Below are 20667 nucleotides of genomic sequence, written 5' to 3' on the forward strand. Positions count from 1 at the left end.
AATTATAGCTACACATGATCTCTTTTTTTTTTTTTCTTCGAGACAGAGTCTTGCTCTGTTGCCCAGGCTGGAGTTCTGTGGCACGATCTCGGCTTACTGCAACCTCCACCTCCCAGGTTCAAGTGATTTTCCTGCCTCAGCCTCCCAAGTAGCTGGGATTACAGGCACGCGCCACCACGCCTGGCTAATTATTTGTATTTTTAGTAGAGACAGGTTTCACCATGTTGGCCAGGCTGGTCTCGAACTCCTGACTTCAGGTGATCCACCCGCCTTAGCCTCGCAAAGTACTGGGATTACAAGCGTGAGCCACTGTGCCTGGCCTAGCTACACATAATCTTTTAAAGATATTTTATTTATTTATTCATTTATTTATTTATTAATTTTTGAGATAGGGTCTTGCTGTGTTCCCAGGTTGCAGCGTAGTAGTTTGATTTTGGCTCAGTGCAGCCTTGACCTCCTGGGTTCAAGCAATCCTCCCATCTCAGCCTCTTGAATAGCTGGGACTACATGCATGGGCCACCACGCCCAGTTAATTTGTTAATTTTCTTTATTTTTTGTAGAGATCAGGTCTCACTATGTTGCCCAGGCTGGTCTTCAACTCCTGGACTCAAGCAATCCTCCTACCTTGGCTTCTCGAAGTGCTAGGATTACAAGTGTGAGCCACTGCACCTGGGCTTTCAAGATATTTTAAAATCATTTCCTACATTGTGAAATTAGACTCCTTGTTCTAAAGACTGGGCTTAGGCAAGGAAGAAATCCAAGGATGGCAAGTTTTATTTTGGATGATGCAGAATACACATTTCCCCCTAACTTACACTTCTATTTTTGTCTAGAAGAGTTCATGTAATGAAAGTTATTATCCTTAAGACTTTTAGCTTCAGTGGGATTAACTAGCTTCAAATTCTTTTTCTGGAGTTTGGTGAAGTGTCCTCTCTGAGCCTAATAGAAAAATTATGTTTTAATCCCTTGTTACTTTTATTTGTATATAAAACATAGTCCAAAAGGCTGGAACAAAATCTTGGTAGTAAGCACTCTACAAAAACAGGCAGCCGATAAAATTCAGCAACATGACATATAAACTTCCCAGCAGACCAAATGTGTCCTTTGAGCCGGGGGATTAAAGGATTCTACTTGGGATCTGAATGAAGGTTATTCTTGTTACTGAGCTGATTATGTCACCATTGTTGACCCTTATGTTAACAGGTTCTTTCCCTTGTGACATATTCTATTCCATTCTCTTGTGGATATTTTAACATGATTTATTCATTTGTCCATTTTCATAACACATAAAGCCATTTTAGAAACTTGCCCTATAGCCCAGGGCATAACAATACCATAAATAATTCACAAAGGAAAGCAAGTACAGAGGTGTTTAAAAAGTAATGTACAGCAACTAGAAGAGAACTCATGAGGCCAGCAACAGATCTTGCTTAGGGTAGATACCCAAGCTCATTTATTACACTAAGTCAAACTGAGAGAATGCGAGGAGACATAGTGTATCTGGAGCATAACATATTTCTAGTACCATCCTCTGGGAAACGAGCATGGTTTCAGAGGAACATAGCTTTTCCTGGAGTAGACAGTTTGTGTTTGGAGAGGGGGTAAATAACTTCTTTCTGAAATCTAGCATTGTATTGAAGAATGTTTTCCCAAACCTGACAAACCTCATGAAGGCAGAAGCAGGAATAAGTGTGGAGGGTCATTGTCTAGCTGTGGGGATGATAGCAATGGTGGAGGGAGAGGAGTCTTGGAATCCTGCACATTCCCCACTGACCGCTTGGTGATTCTGAACTGCCTTCCTGTAGTCACTTCTCAGCTGGGCACAGTTGGTGGAACCCAATGAAAATAAGCCATATTCCAGGGAGCATACAAAAGGTGGAGCATATGGTAGTTCTATTGCTCGTTTTTTGAGAAACCTCCAGACTGTTCTCCGTAGTGGTTGCACTAATTTACATTTTCACCACTACTGTATAAGTTCCCTTTTCTCTGCACCCTCGTCAGCATTTGTTATTTTTTTGTCTTTTTGATAATAGCCATTCCAACTGGGGTGAGATGATATCTCATTGTGGTTTTGATTTGCATTTCCCTGATTAAAATGTCTCTCTATATTCCATAAATATCTACAATTATTATGTGTCAATAAAAGATAAAAGGAAAAAAGTCTATTTCTGGACTTTGAGATGCTTATATGTAATCCTCAGACACTGCGTTTAGGAGCCACCGCTGCTTCCAGAACACTTGTCTGTTCCGAGAGCTGGATTCAATATCAAAAGGTGAACTCTTTCATAGAATGCTGTACTCAAGAAAGAGTCAGGACACATTCTTATAAAAATCAAAGCATTTGACCACTAAGAGGTGAAATTACTGGAACATGGGGTACACCCATCTAATAGTTTTATACATACTGCTAGGTTTTTGTCCAGTGGGGCTGGACCAGCTAAATTCATTTTCCACTCCCGTATGTGATACATTTCCACTCACCTGTACCAACCTTAGGACAAATTCATTTTCCCTTTCTAAAAAACAAGACAAAAATACAATAACCAGCTCACCAAAATTCAGCCTCTAAAAGCTATCTGGTCATAGATAGATCTAAAATGAATTTGATGGGCATCAATATGAACCTTCACCCTCTGCTTCTTCCCTGAAATGCAGGCCACACACATACTCTTCAGCCTGGTGTTGTTCTAGAATTAACTGTGCACTTCTTTCATGAGATGACATTCAAGCCACACAAAGACAGCAAGGTCAATGAGGGCTAGAAGGGAAAGTAAGCGTGGCTCATAAAACCAAGAGGTACTTAAGATTTAACAAGATTAACAAGTGCTATTGAAAAGAGCTACCTGACCTGAGTCACAGACAGGGAGAAAGAAGCCAGCTCAATTCTCCTGGCTTCACTAAAGTCTTGCATGAAATTGCAATAAAGCCCTTTGGAAAGTGATTATGTCTTTAATGATTATTTCTCTTGAACCTTTGCAGAAAGAATGAGTTGTTCTTTTTCACTGGCCCACTTATTTGCTGTTAACATTTCTTTTGTCTGCCTTGTTTGAGAAGGTTATGTCTGAAGCTTGCCCAGCTTCTTAAGTTCAAGTCATTTAATATGTAGTAAACTCACAGTGGACTCTTTTGCAACAATTCCCCCTGAAAAACTATAGTTTCAGTGGGATTCAGCAACAGTGAGCTAAGGGAGGCATTCCTTCTACTTTTCAGGCAGTGTGCAAATGCATGAATGAGTGAAACTCACTAAATTATAGACAAAACTTGTCAGTCAGATGTCTGCCAATCTTTTTGCTCTGGGCAAAAGCAGTTTTTCCAGATGAGTGTATTCAGATTTTATGAGAACTGAGATTTTCAGAACACACTGTGCTTTATATTTTATATGCTGAAAGTTGGCTTTAAATGCTCAACAACTAGATGATCTCAGGAATGTTGAGTAATCCCTGTATAAGCAATTTGCTTAATGCTATATATAGAAGAAACTCTGGAAGCTATACTAGGTACATATATGCATTTCAATACACGTGGGTAAACAGAGCACAGGTATTCATTTAGGTGCCTGATCTTTTTGGATATGTCCATATGGAAGATACAAGTGCTCTGCCTGTCAGGGTAGGTAGTTTGGTGCTTTCATTCTGGTGATACTTCCAGCTGACTCCTTCATATTAATTCTCCCCTTCCTCCTTGCAAACAGGACTAATTTTGGCGTGTGTGGCAATTTGTCCCCTAAAAAGCTCTATTCTCTAGACTTCCTGGCTGTTCAGGGTAGTACTGTAATGTCATTCTGGCCAATGAGATTTACATCTCATTGGTCTAATTTATGGGGCTCTCAGAAGAGTCATTCTTTTCCCTCATAAAAGGTTGACATTTGCCTTTTCCTCTTTGTTCTTCCTCTTTCTTTCTTACTGGAACACAACAGACATAAGGAGGGCAAGCAGAAAGGTAAGAGGGGTCTGATCCTTGGATGGCCAACCCTGGAGCACCGACATCCAGACTTCTTATTCAAGGGAATAAACCACTTGTTTTAGCCACCATAGTCAGGTTTCTGTTTTGTGCAGCAGAAACCATGATACATGTAGCCTAACTTAGAGCAGGATGCTTACCTAAGGAGCCCTGGTTCTAAACAAGAGTGGTTCAATTGTCCCAAGAAGTAACTGGACTTGGGGTTTGAAGGAGACCAATTTTCAAACATCCAGTTGGTTTGGTTAACCAAAAGAAAACAAAAAAGCTCTGAAATTCCTCTCTTAATCATTGAGTTGCTTTAATGGTAACTGATCCAAAAGCAAGAAGATATTTGTCTGATGGTCTCAGATTTAGTGGAAGAAAGCTTGGTGGAGTCTGTCTGTATACTCCTGGCCATATTTACTTCTTGTTTTGGAGACAGGGTCGTGCTCTGACAACCAGGCTGGAGTGCAGTGGTGCAATCACAGCTGACTGCAGCCTCAACCTTCCAGGTTCAAGCAACCCTCCCCTCCCATCTCAGCCTCCCAAGTAGCTGGGATTACAGGCACACACCACCACACCCAACTAATTTAAAACTTTTTTTTGTAGAGACAGCGTCTCCCTATGTTGCCCAGGCTGGCCTTGAACTCCTGGGCTCAAGTGATCCTTCCACCTCGGCTTCCCAAAGTGGTGGGATTATAGGCATGAGCCATGGTGCCCAGTTCATATGTATTCCATAGGTTCTCTCTTCCCCTCCTTCCCCTCCTTCCCCCAGCAATCCAATCTTGTAAGTTTCTTTAGTAAACAAATAAGAACACCAAAAACAAAAATCGGTTTCTTACTCTGCCACACCAAATAATCAAGCTTACTTAGTGTGCACACATCTGTGCATGTGCAGGTGAATATGTGGGCACACCCATTATTGATACCATTCTTTAGCATAGAGGGAGAACCTAGACTTGTTTTTTCAGTTAAGGCTCTAGTCTAAATCATGTAAACATACATTTTAGTTTGGTAAATAGAAATGGGCCTGTGAATTGAGAGGACAAGAATCCAGAGTGGTGGATTCCCATTTGACTTTCACCGCAATGCTTTTTCCACCTCAACTGAGAGCGAACAGTAAGTATTGGTAGAACAGCAAATAGCTTCATCAGAGTAGGGTGTTTGGGACTCATGCACGTGACAAGACTGGAAAGGCAGATTGGGTATAGGGTAAGTTGGGGCCAGGCTTAGGAGTTTGGAATTTATCTTATAGGCTACCCTTTCCTAGAGGCTTCCTCAGAACCTCAAGGCAATGAGATGTTTCACAAGAGAACGTTCCAGGGTCAGGTAAGTTTGAGAACTACACATGCTATATCCCTACCTCTTGAAAATTCACACCATATAATTGCATAATAAAAGCGGAGGAGTTCTGTGTTAAATAAACTGGTTAAACTTAATGCAGGACTCCTTTCTGGATAATACGTGTTAGCAGGTATACACTTCAAAAGGTGCTCTAGGGGGAGCCAGTGGAGGTCTATGAAAAGAGTAATATAAGCATATGTTTTCGCAAGATTTATCTGAGAACAACGTACAATCTAGATTAAAATTTGGAAAGGAGGGTTTTTGAAAGAAAGAACTAGAGACCAGGAACCATAGGTCAGGATCCCCTCAACCTGGTTTTATATTAGAATCACTTGGAGATTTAAAGAATATTCCCAGACTTCATTGTACTTTTTTTATTTATTTATTTATTTATTTATTTATTTATTTATTTATTTATTTTTTTGAGACAGAGTCTCGCTCTGTCACCCAGGCTGGAGTGCAGTGGCCGGATCTCAGCTCACTACAAGCTCTGCCTCCCAGGTTTACGTCATTCTCCTGCCTCAGCCTCCCAAATAGCTGGGACTACAGGCGCCCACCACCTCACCCGGCTAGTTTTTTGTATTTTTAGTAGAGACGGGGTTTCACCGTGTTAGCCAGGCTGGTCTCGATCTCCTGACCTCGTGATCCGCCCATCTCGGCCTCCCAAAGTGCTGGGATTACAGGCTTGAGCCACCGTGCCCGGCCTTCATTGTACTTTTAAAGGTTCTGATTCAGTAGGTGCGGGTTGGGCCTGGGAGTATGTGTGTGTGCATGCATGTGCATGTGCGTGTGTGTGTGTGTGCATGTGTGTGTGATTGCAAGGCAAAAGCTAATGTGGGGGTATTTATGAGTCCAAACTAATTTCCAAGGATTATGATAGTCCAGTTGAAAGTTAATGAGCCTGAACTTGGATTGAGGCAGTGGGAATGACAAAGATGAGAAGGATGCAATAGACAAAGTGAAGCAAGAATCTATTAAATACGTGCCTTGGCAAGTGACAGAATGTGAGGATAGAAAAGAGCAGGGAGAAATTCAAAGAGGTTTTTGCCTGGGTTACTGGGGAGAATGATCGTATCACTAAAGGATGTTGAAGGTTAGGAGGCGAGGCAGAATCGGGAGGGAAGTGGGTGCTTGGTCTTGGACATGTTTAGGTTGAAATGCAAACACAGAAGAAGGCCTACCAAGCGGTTGAAAATACAGGTTTTAAATACAGGAGAACAAAGGGGTCTAGATCCACAGAGAAATGGTAGTTATAGCTCTGGAGATCGCTGAACCTTCTGAGGGATGAGGTAGAAAGGGAAAAGCCAAGAATTGAGCCAGGGGAATGCCTGCATTCCGGGGGTCAGGATCTTGAGATTCAGTGGGGATGGTCAGAGGAGCAGAACAGTCAAGAATTTTACTCCGCTGTTACGACAATCAAGGGAGGAGAGCCTCCGGAAGGGTGCACTGATTTAGGGGCCAGTCCTTTTAGCCAGATCTTACAGCAGACAGCTATGTGCTGCAGGCTTTGGGTTTGACTCTCTGCTTTTTATTTCCATTGTGTTCTTGAGCAAGTTTGTTTAATTCTCAGAGCCCCAGTTTCCTCATGTCTAAAATGAGGATACACTGCCTCATGCAGTAGCCTTCTAATATATGTCAATGCTGTATGATGGTGTATAATATAGTATATACATGGTAGCGATTATTATCTTAGTGAGGTGTCCTTTAACCCCCATTTAAAAATTAGTTGTACAGACAAAATCAGTGAAGAGAAAAAATAACCATAATCCTATCATCTTAAAAAAAATCAACTGTGGCCAGGTACAGTGGCTTACACTTGTTATCCCAACACTTTGAGAGGCTGAGGCCGAAGGACCACTTGAGCCCAGGAGTCTGAGATCACCTGGGCAACATAGGGAGACTCCATCTCTACCAAAAAAAAAAAAAAAAAAATTATCCAGGTGTGGTGGGAGGATTAGCCAGCTATTTGGGAGGCTGAGGCAGGAGGATTGCTTGAGCCCAGGAGATTGAGGCTGCAGTGAGCTGAGACTGTGCCATAGCAACCCAGCTTGGGCAATAGAACAAGACCCTGTCTCAAAAAAATTCTCTTTATTTTAAATGTTTGATTTCAGTTTTTGACCACATGCATATATCATTTTACATAGATATGACATCACTACAATTTTGCAGTATGCTTTTCAGTTTAGCATTACATAATAAGAATGTTCTCTTATTGTTACTTAACTTTCTTATTTTATTTGCTCAACAATTTTTCAATAAGTGGACATTTGAGTTGCTTCCAGTGTTGTTTTGTTTTATTTTAATGATGATTAAATTAACTTAAACACTAATATAGCCCTTTAATTTTATTTACCTATTTTCTCCTAAGCCATTTAATTTTATTTATTTATCAATTTCTTCCCAAGCCATTTAATTGTTTAAAAATTACTTTATTTTGGATGAACTATTCAGCAGCAGAATTATTGGATCAAAAGTATAGTGAATGATTTTCAAAATATATTGCCGAATGGCTTTTCAAAGATTATACCAATTAATGTAGTTTTCAAGGATTATACCTCTTTAAGTATGAATATACTTCAAGTATATGTACCAGTTTTACCATCTCCTCACCAACTAGTAATGTCATTTTTTATGTTTTTGCCAGTATAATGGGAACTGACTGGCAATATACTAAGTTCACTGTTGCTTAATTTGTGTATTGTTTTTTAAAATAACAGTTTAGGCTAAATATTGAATATTTGTTTTACTGATTGCATTTCAGAGTATTATTGATATTAATACAAACATAAACTTGTTGATGACACATTTGTTTACTTGGAAAAATGAAAGGCTTATGGGAGTTGCCCTTGGAGTGTTGAAAGAAAATGAAAGAATTAGATAGGATACTCTGTCAGTTAAGATGTTAGTCTTGAACATGGTGAGGCGTGTTCAATAAAGCGGGTGTTTACAAAGGTGTGGTCATGTTAAGGAAAACTAACAAGGGATAGTGCAGTACTCCAGGGTTGGTAACAATGGTATCACTTCTAGGCCTGAAGAGGTCATAGGAGGATGCAAGGGAATCGACTCAGAGAGACAGTTGTATGAAAGGGCTGAGAGACAGGAGCTGTGGCCTTTGAATGGGAAACAGTTAATGCATGATGACCTAGGAGAGAGGGAAGGAAATGAGTATCTTGGCCTTGATGATTTCCACTCATCCTCTTGTCTCTTGGCATGGCATCCAATTAGTTGAGCCCAACTGCCAGAAGGCAGTTAATACAATCCACAAAAGTCAGCCACCTGAAGCCCTAAGCAGGATGAAAAAGAGAGGTAAGTGGATCTGGAAAAACACATGGAAAATATTCAGCACAAATATTGTGGCATTAAGATACTTTAGAGTGGCTGATGATATGAGACTTTACAAATAGATGCAAGATTGTTAATCAGAGGTCTCACTTCATTCAGGTTTTGAATGTTTTTGAAAACTATTGAATTTAAATAGTTTAACTTTCAAATAGAAACAAAACAGTATGTTAATACCATTATTTAATCCTATTTAGGTATGTGAATAGTAGAATTATTTATTCCTTGCTTGAAGAAGGTTTTACTATGCCAGAATCTCAGAAGCAAATAAGAAAGTAGCATTTCAAATCTCAGAAGTCAGTAAGAAAGCAAAAGAAGCAGCAAATGGGAGCAGTCAAGGAAAGTTAAGAAGGGACGAGATTATAGTAGGCTATCCCAGATTTTCCAATTCAGTAGGTTGGGGGTGGGTCCTGGGAATATGTATTAGTACCAAGGACTCCAGATCATTCTCATGGAGCCAGTAGACTGTCATTTAGAATGATTGGACAACACAAGCTTCAGAAAGAAGCTTCAAAATCTACAGCCTTATAGATGTTGATGGGATCACTCCACATGGAAGTACCAAACTTAAAGATGATAAAACAGCTCATAGGGAACAGGGATTTTCTTGCCTTAAAAGCCAGTATTTGGACCGACAGTGACATTATATTATGCTAATAACAATAATAGTTCTAACAGTAAGTACTTCCTACAGGGCAAGCTCTGTGCCAAGTATTCAACATTCATTATTTCACCAAATCCTCTCAACAGTCTCTGAGGTACTATTAGTATCCACATTTTCTAGATCAGGAAATGAAGGCTTATAGAGATTAAGCAAAAACCAGGGACCCATGTTGTTCTCCAGATCCTATGATTTGTAGTCTGTCTGCCTTCTCTCTACCTTTCAGAGTTTTAAAAAATGTTTGTTTCATATATGATATCCAGGATTTTTAGTTGTACCTAGGAGAATAAATAGAGAAAAGTAACTCTACTTCATCTTCTTGGAAGAAGTACTTTAAAATATTTTTATAATAAAAAAGGTGGTCATGGCCAGGCATGGTGGCTCATGCCTGTAATCCTAGCACTTTGGGAGGCCAAGGCAGGCAGGTCACGAGGTCAAGAGATTGAGACCATCCTGGCCAACATGGTGAAACCCCATCTCTACTAAAAATACAAAAATTAGCTGGGCATGGTGGCGTACGCCTGTAATCCCAGCTACTCGGGAGGCTGAGGCAGGAGAATTGCTTGAACCTGGCAGGCAGAGGTTGCAGTGAGCTGAGATCGTGCCACTGCACTCCAGCCTGATGACAGAGTGAAACTCCATCTCAAAAAAAAAAAAAAAAAAGTGGTCATATTTCATCACTCTAGTTGAAATACTCTTCTCAGCTCTCTATAACTCTCCAGTCTTTGGATATATATACAAATATTTGTATGTAGTTATAATCACAGCTCATAGCATTATGATGGTGTAGTTAATACCTTAGGCTTTGGAGACTAAGATGCCTGGGCCTGAATTCCAACTTCATGACTCCCTAACTTTGTGACCTTGATTAAACACTTCTATCCCCACCCGGCAGTAATGAGGTACCTCTCCCCTTCTTTGCTGGGATGGTATCAGAGGAGGCCTAGTGAATAGTAAGGACTTTCACCATCACTCAGCAGCAATGGGCCATCTCTACCACCATGTCTAATGGCCATGTGAGGAGCTAGAATTCCCACCCTGCCCAGCAGCAATCATGATCCCCTCCATACTCAACTATTTGTTAGCTAAGTGGGGAACCAGGACTTCTACCCCTACCTAGGAAGAATAGGCAGCATTCCTCTCTTTCACTTATCAGAACTATATCAGAAAAAGTCAGTAGAACCAATTTTAGGTAAGATGCAGAGTCTCATAATATGAACATATCCAGGACCACTCATCAACCAAGAACCAGAAAGATCTCAAACTGAATGAAAAAGGCAATTCATAGAAACCAACATTGAGATGACAGTGATGTTAGAATTATCTGACAGATTTTAAGCAGCCATGATAAAAGCAACAATAGCAATCATAAACACACTTGAAACAAATTGAAAACACACATGAAAAAATTGAAAACCTCGGCGAAGAAACACAAAGTCGCAGAAAAGAAATAGAAGAAATAGAAGCATACAAAGAAGAACTAAATGAAGTGAAAAATACAGAATGAAAACAAGAAACTTAGTGAACAGCAGAATGAAGGAGACAGAAAAAATAATCAGTGAAGTAGAAGAAAGAAAAACAGAAATTACTGTTTGAAAAACTGAGAGAAAAATAGGCTGGAAGAAAAATAGTCTTAGAGGCCTGTGGGACTAAAACAAGAGCTCTAACATTTGTGTCATCAGAACCCTAGAAGGAGAGAAGATGAGGGCAGAGCTAAAAATGTACTTGAAAAAATAATGGCTGAAAACTTTCTAAATTTGGCAGGAGATATAATCCTACAGATTCAAGAAGCTGAGTGAATCCCAAACAGAATATATCCGAAGAAATTCACAGCAACTCACAATTATAATTTAAGCTTCTGAAAACTAAAGACAATGAAAAAATCTTGAAGGCAGTCAGAGAAAATGGACATTTTACCTAAAGGAGAAAGCAATTAGAATGACAGCAGATTTCTTGTCAGAAATCAGGGGAACCAGAAGGAAGTGGTACAACATTTTTCAAGTGCTGAAAGAAAAGAACCATCCACCCAGCATCTTGCAAAACTATCTTTCAGGAGTGAAATGAAAATCAAGATATTCTCAGATGAATGAAAATTAAGAGAATTTGTCACCAGCAAACCTACCATAAAAAATGGCTAAAGAAAGTTTTTTAAATAGAAAGGAAACAACAAAAGAAGGAAACTTGGAATATTAGGAAGGAAGGAAGGAAGAACATTATAAGCAAAAATATGGGTAAATATAATAGGTTTTCCTTCTCCTCTTGAGTTTTCCAAATTATATTCTATGGTTGAAGCAAAAATAATAACACTGTATAATATGGTTCTAAAATGTATGAATATTTAAGATGATCATATTGTAAATGTGGGAGGTAAAGAAATCTAGGCCAGGCGCAGTGGCTCACACCTGTAATTCGAGCACTTTGGGAAGCCAAGGTGGGCAGATCACTTGAGGTCAGGAGTTCAAGACCAGCCTAGCCAACATGGTGAAACCCCCGTCTCTACTAATAATACAAAAATTAGCCAGGTGTGGTGGCATATGCCTGTAATCCCAGCTGCTCAGGAGGCTGAGGCAGGAGAATCGCTTGAACCTGGGAGGCAGAGGTTGCAGTGAGCTGAGATGGTGCCATTGCATCCAGCCTGGGTGACAAGAGCAAAACTGCATCTCAAAAAAAAAAAAAAAAAGAAATCTTATCCCTTATTTGAACTATTAAAATGATGATACTAGTAGACTATAAGTTATGTGTATATAATGTAACACTTAGAGCAACCACCATAAAAGCTATATAAAGAGATGTACTAAAAATACTATAGATAAATCAAAATAGAATTCTAAAGAATGTTCAAGTAAGCCAAAAGAAGGGAGGGGAAAAAACAGAGAGGAGAAAAAATAAAATGGCAGACATAAACCCTAAAACATCAATAATTACATTAAATGTAAGTTTTCTAAATATACTAATTAAAAGGCAGAGATTGCCAGAGTGAATTAAAAACATGACCCAACTACACGCTGTCTAGAAGAAACTTACTTCAAATAAAATGATATAGGGTGAACCTAAAAGGATGGAACAAAATTATGTAAATATTAAATAAAGAAAAGAAAGATTGACTATATTAATGTTAAATACAGTACTCTTCAGAGGAAAGAAAATTACCAGAGACAGAGAATATTGATAATAACAAAAGAGTCAATCCACCAAGAAGACATAGCATCCTAAATGTGTATGCAACAAACAACAGAGCTGAAAAATGTGAAACAAAAACTGATAGAACTAAACAGAGAAATAGACAAATCCATAATTACAGTTGGAGGCTTCAATATCTTTATTTCAACAATTGATATAACTACCAGACAGTAAATCAGCAAGGATATAAAATAACTCAAAAAGGCTGGGTGCAGTGGCTCACACCTGTAATCCCAACACTTTGGGAGGCTGAGGCTGAGGTCAGGAGTTTGAGACCAGCCTGGCCAACATGGTGAAACCCCAAATACAAAAAATTACGTGGGCACAGTAATGTGCATCTGTGGTTCCAGCTACTCGGGAGGCTGAGGCAGGAGAATCACTTGAGCCTGGGAGGCAGAGGTTGCAGTGAGCTGAGGTCACGCCATCACACTTCAGCCTGGCAACAGAGTGAGACTCAGTCTCAGAAAAAAAAAAAGAACTCAACAATACAATCAACTAACAGAATCTAGTCAACATTTGAAGAACACGTCACCCAAATACAGCTGAAAATACATTCCTTTCAAGTGCATGTGGATCATATGCCAATATAGCTCATATCCTAGGTCATAAAACAAACCTCAGCAAATTTAAAATAATTAAATCATATAGTGTGTTCTCTGAACATAATGGAATAAAATTAAAAATAACAGAAAGGAAAACTTTCTGTTATTTTGGAAATAACATTTCTGCTAAACTTAGGGATGAAAGAGCCCTTCTAAAGAATCCATGGGTCAAAGAGGAAGTCTCAAGGGGAAACAGGAATACGTTGAACTACATGAAGATGAAAATACAACATGTCAAAATTTGTAGGACATAGCTAAAGAAGTGCTGAGAGGGAAATTTAATTTCCTCTCATTAGAGGAAATTAATTTCCTACCTTAGAAAGAGGAAAAGTCTCAAATACATAATGTAAGCTACCATGACCAAACTTAAAAAAAGAAGAGCAGAATAAACCCAAAACAAGACAAAGAAATGAACTGGTAAACATAAGAGCAGAAATCAATAAAAACAAAAGCAGAAAAGCAATAGAGAAAATCAATGAAACAAAAAGCTGTTTCTTTAAAGGAATCAATAAAATTGACAAGCCTCTATCACGACGTACAAAGAGAAACAGAGAGAAGGCACATATAATCAATATCTGGAATAAAATAGCATATCTCTGAAGACTTCAGGAAAGACCCTGAAGGCATCAAAAGGATAATAAGGGAATACTATGAACAACTCTACATATATAAATTTGACAACTGAAGTGAAATGGACTGATACTTTGAAAAAAAAACTATCATAACTCACTCAATTAGAAATGTTTAAAACTCTCCCCAGAGAAATCTCCAGTCCCAGATGTTTTCATCACAGAATTCCATCAAATGTTTAAAGAAGAATTAATACAAATTCTGTACAATCGCTCCCAGAATATGCAAAAGGAGGAAATATATCCCCATTAATTTTATGAAGTTACTGTTACCTGATACCCAAACAAGACAAAACAGTGAAAAAAAATAAAATTACAGAACAATGTCTCCCATGATAGATACAAAAATCCCTTAAAAACTGGCAAATAGAATTCAGCAACATAAAAACGATTACACATCATGACCAAATGGGGATTATTCCAGGGATGCAAGCCTGGTTCAATATCCAAAAACCAGTTTAATATATTCATATTAACAGACTGAAATTAAAAATCACATGATTATATCAATTTATGCAGAAACAGTATTTGAGAGTATTTAACATCTTTTAATGGTTAAAAAAAGACCCAAAAAAATAAATAAAGGGGAACTTTTTCAACATGATAAAGAACATCTACCAAAATAATGTTATCGCAATTATACTTAATGGTGAAAGACTGGATACTTTCTTCCTAAGACTGGGAATAAGGTAAGGATGCCCACTCTCAATATTCTTATTCAACACAGTACTGGAAGTTCTGTTCAATTAATAATGCAAGAAATAAAAGGAATATGGATCAGTAAAGAAGAAATAAAATTATTTCTATGTGCAGATAATGTGATTGACTATGCAGAAAATTTCAAGGAATCTACAAAAAAAGTCCTAGAAGTAATAAGTTCAACAAGGTCATAGGATGGAAGATGCAAAATAACATGCATTATATTTCTATATACTACAGATGAACACATGTACACTGAAATTAAAAATGACATGCCATTTATAATTGCTCAAAAAAAGAGAAATATTTAGGTATAAATCTAATATGACACATACAGGACTTTATTGTGAAAACTATATAACGATGATGAAAGACATCAAAGATCTAAATAAAGACATCAAAGGGCCGTATCATGTTCATGGACTGGAGGACAACATAGTGAAAATGTTGGTTATCCCTAAAGTGATAGGCAGGATTAACTCAATTTCCATTAAAATCCCAGAAGAATTTTGTAGATATAGATAAAACAAAACAAAAATCTCAACCTAAGTTATATGTATTATATAAAAATTAACTAAAAAATGGATTATAGACCTAAACATAAAATTATGAAACTTTTAGAAAGAAACAGGAAAAAATCTTCAGGACCTGGGGTTAGGCAGAGAGTTCTTAGTCTTGACAACAAAAGTTCATCATAAAAATAGAAATTAATAAATTAGATTTCATCAAAATTAAAAATTTTTGCTGGGCATGGTGGCTCACGCCTGTAATCCCAACACTTTGGGAGGCTGAGGCCAGCAGATCACTTGAGCTCAGGAGTTTGAGACCAGCCTGAGTGACATGGTAAAACTCTGTCTCTACATAAAGACAAAAAATTAGCTGGGCGTGGTGGTGCACGCCAGTAGTTGCAGATACTCTGGAGGCTAAGTGAGCTGAGATCCTGCCACTGCACTCCAGCCTGGGTGACAGAGTGAGACCCTGTCTATAAAAATATATATATAATAATAATAATAATATAAAAATTTTTGTTCTACAAAAGGCCCTGTTAAGAGGGCAAAAAGACAAATTATGGGGTGGGAGAAAAAATATTTGCAAACCACATATCTGACAAAGGACTAGTATCTAGAATATATAAAGAACTCTTGAAACCCCCAAAATCCAATTATAAAATGAGTACAAACATGAAGGGACATTTCACCAAAGAACACATACAAATGGAAAATAAGACCTGAAAAGATGTTCAACACCATTAGCCATTAGAGAAATGCAAATTAAAAATCACAATGGGACATTACTACACACCTCTCAGAACAGCTAAAATTAAAAATAGTATCATCACCAAATGCTGTGAGGAGAAATGCAGCGAAACTGGATCCCACTGGTGGGAATGTCAAGTGATACAGTCATTCTTCAAAAATGTTTGGCAATTTCTGATCATGATTTCTGTCATTCTCACAGTTGACCCTGGTCAATGAAACATGCTACTGCCAGACAACCCAGCAATTCTACTCCTGGGCATTTATTATCCCAGAGAAATCAAGACTTATGTTCCCACAAAAACCTGCACATGAATATTTATAGCAGCTGTGTTTTATGTAAATGCAACTTCAAGTCTCAAGCCTCTTTTTAATCCAATTGAAATCTTCTATATAGAGATTCTGGAGCCATCACTTCTACCTTTGCGAACTGAAAGAGAAAAAAAAAATGTGAAAATAAAATCAAGTACTTGATTTGAAGACCAATGCTAAGCCCTCTAGGGAAAAGGGGAAAGTTACACACTATATACACTGTGTAAATAAGGAATTACAGTGCTGCTTTTGTAATCATTAATCTGAACCTAGGCATTACTGGGCATATTTCAGATTCCTGCAAAAATAAAGTGTTTTGAAGTTTAGTGAATATTTATTGAACATCTACTATGTGCAAGCCATGAAATTTCCACATGAAATTAAACTCTGTACGTAACAGTTACCTACATTTTGCAGATGATAAAAATGAAGTTCAGAGAGGTTTAGATTCTACTCTCTGTCAGGCACTCTGGTGTTTATCATGATCAGATTTCATTCTCACAGTTGACCCTGGTCAAGTTTCCTACCTCCTGGTTTCTCAAGTTACTGGTCATCATTGAGAAGAGCATACAGGGGTACTCTGAGATTGGACCCCAAAATTAGGACAATGAATCTCTGAAGAGCTCTATATTAAAATGTGCAAAGAAAGGAAATCTTTGTGCATTCTTTTCTTCCCTTGCATTCTGGTCCTTCCTTTAGTGAGCTTGTTTTAGTAGGAACACAAAGAGAAAAAAATATAAATATGGAGCTGTTTTCAAAACTTCCAGGCCAGGTGTCTTAGTCTGTTTTGGGTTGCTATAAAATAATACCTGAGGAAGGGTAATTTATAAAGAAAATTTTATTTGGCTCACAGTTCTGCAGGCTGTACAAGAAGCATGGCATCAGAGTCTGCTTCCAGTGAGGACCTCAGGAAGCTTCCATTCATGGCAGAAGGCAGAGGAACTGGCATGTTGCATGGTGGGAGGGAGCAATAGGCAGAGTGGAGGGCAGTGCCAGGCTCTTTCAAGCAATCAGATCTTGTAGGAATTCATAGAGCAAGAACTCCCTCATTACCACGAAGAAGGTACCAAGCCATTCGGAAGGGATTTGCCCCCAGGACCCAAACCTCCCTCTAGGCCCCACCTCCAACATTGGGGATCAATATCACATAAGATTCGGAGGGGACAAATATCCAAACTATATCACCAGGTTCTTGCAAATCAGAAGACAAGGCTTTGAGGGTCTTGGGGCACAGAGTTTATGCCATGCAAAGAAAGGAAAGTCATGAGAGGGGGACGCCATCTTGCCTGCCCTCTGTACTCCAGGGAGCATTCTCAGGAGTCTCCTGTACTGGAGGGGAGGGAGCCAGGGGGAGCTTCCTATGAGGAGACCCCACTATCTGGCACCAGCTGAGTGAGAACACCATTTGCTGCCAGGCATAGGAGCCACGTGGCAGTCCTTCTCTGTCCATCAACCACAGAATCCCATGCCCAGTGACTGCTGAGCTCCAGTCACACCACCCTGTATAGACTCCTCAACCCCCAGCAAGAGCCTAGGACACTTGTAATCCCCCCCACAGCAAAGGGTCCTTGGCCCCCAGAGGGGCAGGGATGGTGAAGGGAAGAGCCAGCAGAGGAACTTGGGTGGGGCTGGACTGTGAGGAAACCCTTCCTGGTTACAGGGGCAGGAGGTTCCTCACAGTGGGCAGAGCGCATCTCTGTAGATGATGATTAACTGACTTGAAGCAGCCTGAGGCCCTGGAAGATGAAGGTGAGGGGAAATGAGTTCTTTTCTCTCACTGGGCTCCAGGATTCCAAAGCTCTCTCAATTGAGTAGGCAGGTTCATGCCCTGTCCAACCAAGCTCGGGGGGGTAGTAAGGGGAGGATGTCTGTAACCTGGAGAAGCCAATTATGAAATGGCAAGTGACTAGCGTGACTCCTGGGCAGCAGCCTTGCATGGCAAGATCCATGGGTTTGCATTCCTGAGGAGTCCCAAGGAGCCTGTGGAGAAGATCCGGGGAAAGGCCAGCCTCCTGGAGTCTATGGTGCAAAGGCTGTGTCTTTTGGGCACCAAAAGGAAGGTTGACCCCTGAGTGTGGAAGTGAGGGACATCTGGCTGACAAGAGAACTTGATTGTGTTCATTTTCTCACCTTGCTCTGATCTGAAAGCGAAATTATTTTCATGTTATTATTTTTCTAGAGTTAAGTTAAAACAGTAGTTGCATGGTGAGGAAGGGAGTGTGTGTGTGTGTGTGTGTGTGTGTGTGTGTGTGTGTGTGTAACCAGTGCTGAAGTATTAATCAACGTGTATATTTCTAAAACTAGTGAGGCACAGTGGGGCCTCCCTAGCACCAAGATCTGAGAAAATAGCTCCAGTCTAGGAATGAGAACACATGCTCCCACTTTCAGCTAAACCCCCACTTCTTTGCCTATAAAATGGAGGGCTTGGATTGAATGTTTGCAAAACATTATAATCCTAGGATGTGTAGTTTTCCTTAGATCCTCACAAGTGTTTAAGTCAAACCATTCCTAACACTAGGTTTCTCTTCCTTAAGGTCAGCTGGCTGTATATGCGTGTCCTGTGTGTATCTGTTGTACCCATAATATATATGACATACATGTAGCATACTGTGCAGTGTGTGAGTGTGTTGTGTGTATACTATGTGTCTGCATGGTGTGTCATACACTATTTGTTCTTGCTGTCCCAAGCAACCCCTCATATTGCCCAATCAATGCTAGATTTCTGGATCCTTCAGAAATCCTCTGTCTCATACCCAGGCAAATAAGCAAGAACACATGCGTGAAGTGACTCTTGGGCTGCAGCCAAATAGCTGGAATTACATGCTTTGTAGAGAACCAGGGACGTGGCATGACAATGGGAAATTCAGTATGTATTTGAAAGCCAGATTCCTTTTTCCAGAACCTGAAAGAGCAAGAGAGGTAGAGGCTAGCCTGTCTCTTGCTGGTATGTGTGTGTGTGTCTAGAGGGCACGATTTATTAAAATCTCTGTTGTCTCTAACATGCCCCCATTCACATGCACATTTGCATTTCAGACTCCAATTTTCAAGTCAGCGTTTCTTTCCTCTGCATCTCTTCCTCTGACTCTGTTGCTCTTCATTCATTTCCTTAGCCCCTTTGCTTTCTCATTTTCCTTGGAATAGTGAGTCAAGCTCTTTCTGGACAGTAGTTTAGGGTTCTTAATCCACTGCATGGACGAGGCCCCCAGATTAAAGCAGGGGAGATTAGAATGCTGTGCAGTTGTTGGAATGCTGGGCCTCAAAGTCTTTTGACTACTTTCACCTTCCTGGTTATAGGAGGAGGGCTTCCCCTTGATTCTGGGGAAATACAGAGATGCCAGTGTCCAGCTTGCCATTCCGCATGTGTTCCAGTCATGTTCTGTCCAAGTCCATACTAAGTAGTTTAAAGTGATAATTATTTATTTGTTCATGAATCTGCAATTTGGTCAGGGCTGAAAGGGATAGCTCATCTCTGCTTCCACATGGAACTTACTGGGGTGGCTTAAAGGCTGGGGTAGCTCGAAGGTGACTCAACAGCTGGTGCTGGAGTCATCTGAAGTTCATTCACTCACACATCTGGTGTTTGATGCTGGCTGTTGACTGGGACCTTAAGTGGGACTGTCAGCTGGAGCACCTACATGTGGCTTTTCTATGTGACTGGTGTTCTCACAGCAGAGCAGCAGGGTTCCAAGAGTGAGCGTTTCAAGAGACAAAATGGAAGTGCATATTATTTTTATGACTTAGTCTCAGAAGTCATTTAGTGTCACTTCTGCTACATTCTATTGGCCAAGGCAGTTACAAAGTTCTGTCCAATTCTAAGAGGGGGTAACCCAGACCCACCACTCAATGGGAGGAGGGTTCAATGTCACATAGGAGGAACAGCATGTATAGTGTGTGTCTGTGTGTGTGTGTGTGTGTAGTGTGCAATGCACTACCTTGTACTAATGTAATATACATGTATGGAGTATGGTGAACACACACTACATTGAAAATTCAGTCTGCCACATCTCTTTCCATACTCACAATTCCTTTCTCTACCTCTTATAGTCCTGCTGGTTTAAATTTATTGACAGAGATGGGATTCGCAGTAAGGACTGTCATCCCCATGGGTGCCAAAGCTTACACTTGGCTTGAATCACGTGGTAGGCAGGATGGCCCCAAGATTCCTCCGTGGTATAGATACCCTGTGTAATCCCCTCCTCTTGAATGTCAGGGACCTGTGAGTATGATAGAATTTTACTGGAGTGATTAGGTTACATGATCTGGCACAGGTGGGGGAATTTTGCTGATGTAATTAACGTCTCTCCTGTTACTTTGAGTCAAACAAAAGGTAGATTACCCTGGGCAGGCTTGACATAATCAGGCAAGTCCTTTAAAGGAGGTTCAGGCCTTCCCCAAAGAGAAGGTTCTCCTGCTCGCTTTGAGGGAGTGAGCTGCTGTGTAGTAAGAGGGCCCCACAGCTAAGATATGAGGGAGCCTCAAGTTGCTGAGAGCAACCCCTGGCCAACAGCCAGCAAGAAAACAAGGAGCACAGTCCTACAACTGTAAGGAAATAAATTCTGTCAACAACCTGAATGGACTTGGGAGAACCCCAGCTGAGAATACACCTGGCTGACGTCTAGATTTCAACTGTGTGAAACCCTGAGCGGAGAACCCAGCTACTCTGTGTCTAGGTTCCTGATCCCCAGAAACTATGAGATGATGAATGT

Source organism: Macaca thibetana, chromosome 13 (assembly GCF_024542745.1).
Source record: "Macaca thibetana thibetana isolate TM-01 chromosome 13, ASM2454274v1, whole genome shotgun sequence".
NCBI classification, from domain to species: domain Eukaryota; kingdom Metazoa; phylum Chordata; class Mammalia; order Primates; family Cercopithecidae; genus Macaca; species Macaca thibetana.